Genomic DNA, 4,393 nt, shown 5'->3' with positions numbered 1-4,393 from the left:
TAAAGAATCATTTGATATCATTTCCTGGTCTTCTGAGTACTAGGAAATCACAAGGAGCTGCTGGCACCCTCTCTGAGTCTTGACTATTGCTTCATGATGGGCAATTCACAAAGGGGCTCATGGCTTAACTAAATCAACTCAATATCTTCTACTATGACTAAGTAAATCTTTTTGTTATTGTTAACTGTTGAATGACTTCTGCAGTGTTGTAACACCAATGTGATATTCAGAGTGCCTACAGCAGCCTTGCATATGCCAGCACAGTTCTGAATCTCAAAATACAACAGACTCTCCACATGGAAGACAAAAACAAAACATCAGAAAGCCAAATCCCAACACTAGAAAACCAAATCCATCATAGCAACAAAGAAATCCATCATAGTATCCAAGAAGTCTATACACATTTTCATACCTTCTTGAAACAAAACATTCTCAATCCTAGCTGCCTGTTTCCTCTATCCTTCCCAGTTCTGACTAGTCTGACCAACTTCCTCTCAGCTCTGAATGCTCCAGCTCCACCTCTTCCTATTCTACCCATTCAGCAAGTTCCTCCCACCACAGGCTTCATGTCACTCAAATTCATGTGACTCAGGCTTCCATGTAGCTTAGCCAGGTCACATAGGCCTATTAATGGACTGGAAAGCTCTTCCCATTCCATTAAAAATATATTAAAGAAAAAAAAAAACTGCTTGTGGAACTGATGCAGGGAACTCCCCCAGCACACCCATTACCATGGCCTCTGGAGTGGAAGTCTTGAGATTCCAGCTCCCAGGGCATAAGGCTGTTACCCTTCGAAACATGAATAGACAGAAGAACTCTTCTGCGATGTAACCATCGTGGCCAACAGCCTCAAGTTCCTCAGCCACAAGGTTATCTTGGTGGTCTGCTCCTCATTTCTTTGTGACCAGTTTCTCCTCAATCCCAGCTCAGAGCTGCAGGTCTTGCTAATGCACAGTGCCAGAATCATGCAGACCTCCTCCTTTCCTGCTATATAGGTGTTCTGGAGTTTGCTGTCCCTGACATTATCAGCTACCTAATTGCTACCTCCTATCTCCAAATGGAGCACGTGGTAGAAAAATGTCAAAATGCCTTGAGCCAGTTCATTGAACCCAACATTGGCCTAAGAGGATAAATTCAGTGGAGAGATTGGATTGACTGGACTCAGTTCCACCAAGTCAATCCTCCCACCCACTCAAACCCTTGAACCAGCTCCCAACCCCTCACCCCCCCCACACACACACCTCCTCTTCTTCAGCCAGTGAAGCTAGGATTTCCCCTCAATGAGGACCTTGGGCTAAAGGCAGAAGAAGAAGAGGATGAAGACAAGGATGTGTCAGATATCTGCATTGTCAAGGTGAAATCAGCAATGGAAGTGGCACGGAGGCTTAAGTCCCCTGGAGGCATTGGGGGGAGCCTGGGGGGAGCCTTGACCTTGGAGGGAGTCTTGGTCTTAGAGAGAGTAGTGAACTTCTCATTAATGAAGTTGGAGAAACTATTGATGCCCCTAATGATAGCACAGCACCCCAGGGGATCATAAAGGACTGCTATAGCCTTACACAAGACAAGGAAGGGGAGGGTCTGCTGCTGTTTCCTGGAGGTCAAGAAGGGGAGGGCATTACCCTTGGGCTGGGAGATGAAGCCCTAGCTGCAGCCAGTATGTCCCAGAGCAGTGGAATTAGTGCGAGTAATGGGGGGCATGAGGAGTCCTATACCAGGGGTCTCCTCAGGGGAAACCCACTGAAGAACATCAAGTGTACCAAGTGCCCAGAAGTGTTTCAGGGTGTGGAAAAACTTGTGTTCCACATGAGAACCCAGCACTTCATGTGCCCTCACTGTGGAAAGCAGTTTAATCATAGCAGCAACCTCAACTGAACATCCGCCTAGGTGTCAAGTCACACTCCTGTGGTATTTGTGCAAATGCTTTACTCAGAAGTCCACCCTACACAACCACCTCAAACTTCACTCTGGGGCTCTACTCTACCATTGTCCTTACTGTGATGCGTGATTTGCCCATAAACCTGCCATTCGTCGGCACCTTCAAGGAGCAGCATGGCAAGATCACAGCAGAGAATGTCCTTGATGCCAGTGTGTCAGAGCTCAATGCCCTCCTCCACTAGCTGGAGGAGGGATAACTAGGGTAGGAAGTGAGGTGAGGTGAGGAGATTGCTGGTAGTGGGGGGGGGGGGGTGATGAAAGATTCTCTCTCCAAGAGGAGAGGAAGTTTGAAGGGGAAAGGGATTTTTCTGTTTCCAACAGAGTTAACATACATCCTGGGGCAGAGGTCTTAACAAAAGAACATCTTCTCAGGTCTTCCTCTGGGAATTAAGAAGGGGTTAGACCTTGCTGAGATTAACTAATCTTTCCTTGGGATGATGAGGAAAGAAATAGTTCCTGTTTTCTAGGATAAAAGGGCCCAGGAAGAGGGATGACTCTTTTCTGGAATAGGTAGATTATTGAGGTGAGGATGGTGTGCAGGGTGTAAGTAGTAAAAAGGGGAATATAGGAGATGGTTTTTTATCATTGGGTAAGAAAGCTATAGAGAAAACAATTCAGTTGGGATAGTGTGGGTGAGCATTGGGAGGGAATCTTACCAAAATTATACCTGTCCTTGGATAGGAATAGAACAGGGGGAACCCCTTAAATTCTTGGGAGGGCAACTATTATGAGGCAAAGGTTATCAAGTCCCAGGGTGAAAGGGTAGAGAATATCTTTTTGCATGCTAGGGAGGAGAGAAGGGGAATGAGATAGATTTTTGTCTCAGGAGACAAAAAGTGACTAATGGTTATAAAATCAAAAAAAAAGGAGAAGAATGGAAGTAGACTGGAAAACAAATACAGGCAAAATAAAACTTAGAAGTAGCAAGGGTTGGGGAGGGGACATGGGAAAAAAGAAAAATACCTAGCAAAGGGCTCTTGGGGAGGGAGGAAACATCAGGGGGGAGAAAGGTTGTGGTAGAGACATAATGTTATTTTTTTTAAGTAAACAGACATATTTTTCAGGAGATTTCTGAAATCTGAGGTCTCAGTTTCTGCTTTTCCACAAAATAAAAAAAAAATTCTTTTAAAAAAAGTACCTTAACAGTACAAGTATCTCTTGTTGTTCTTTTTTGAAATATAATTTTTTTTAATTTGTAAAATAAAATATGCATTTCTATAACAAAGTAGAATGGAAAAAAAATGATTACACATGAAACTTCAAATCCTCAAACATAAACTACCAGAGGACTGGACTGAGCCAGTTTTGCAAGGTAAATTGTAAGATAGAAAAGGGACTCTGGTCAGTTTATATGTGGTTTTTATGTGAATAAGTTTTTCTCTAGCCTTGACTTCTCTCATGATCCAGTTCCCATCCTGCACTTGCAAGTATAGTCTGGATATCGCTACCTACATAGCCTGCCAGTATCTCAACCTCAATGTTTCAAAATCCCAAATCATCAGCTTCCACCACAAAACTGTTCTTCCCTTTGCTATTTCAGTAAATGAAAATATAATTATCCTGGTCCCCTAAATTCAAAACCTTTGAGTATTTTTCTTTATTCTTCCCTCTCTTTCACCCCTCCCCCATATCTAATTGCTTCTTAAATCTTCATAATTCTACCTCTGAAATATTTCTTGCATGTATTCCCCTATTTCCATTCCCTCTGCCCTTTATTATCTCTTGTTCCCAGGCCCTTTATTACCTCTTGTCAGAGCTATTGCAATAACTAAGCAATCTTCCTGGCTCCGGTTCCCTCCCCCCACCAATCTATCTACACACCACTGCCCACTTAATCTTCCTAAATAATAGGAACCCTCCTATTACTTTCCTCCTTTTGCCTACCAAATCAAGCTTCAACTTTTTAAAATTGGAAAGTAATGTCTCCCATTCTATGGGTCCCATTTTCCTGTCCAGTCTTATTTACGTAAACATTTATCTACGATATTTATTTATAAAATAATAATAATAAATGAGCACATTTTTCTAAGTGACTTTATGTCAGTTCTTTTCTTTAGTAAATATCTTTTCTATCTTGATATTTTCAAAGACATAAACTATGTTATAGTAAGGCCTTTAGACTCACAAAACTTGTGGCCAAATGACCAAATTAGTAACCACCTTTGGCCAATCCCATCAAGCAACAATGAAAGAGGCAATGTAATGTAGATTGGCAATATGAATACTAATTTTGAAGTCAGATGAAAATTCGATTTGAATCCCATCTTGAGCACTAGCTCTTTCATCTTGGGCAATTGACTTTCCTTCCTTGTACCTCAACTTCTTCAACTATGACATCATAGCAACAAATGCACAGCATCCATATCACAAGATTGTTACAAGAAAAATACCATAGAAATAGGACATACTGTTATTGTTTTTTGATTTTTCCACTATGTTATCAGAGATGAGGAGAGTA

The 4,393-nt window shown here is 41.9% G+C and overlaps 1 pseudogene; it reads left to right on the top strand.

Annotated features, from left to right (window-relative positions):
• Positions 1-726: 726 nt before the first annotated feature.
• LOC140531525 (zinc finger and BTB domain-containing protein 12-like) lies at positions 727-2,117 on the top strand (annotated as a pseudogene).
• Positions 2,118-4,393: the final 2,276 nt, after the last annotated feature.

Source organism: Notamacropus eugenii, chromosome 3 (assembly GCF_028372415.1).
Source record: "Notamacropus eugenii isolate mMacEug1 chromosome 3, mMacEug1.pri_v2, whole genome shotgun sequence".
NCBI classification, from domain to species: domain Eukaryota; kingdom Metazoa; phylum Chordata; class Mammalia; order Diprotodontia; family Macropodidae; genus Notamacropus; species Notamacropus eugenii.
Note: the sequence above shows the minus strand (reverse complement) of the source record. Positions and strands in the feature narration are given on the sequence as shown.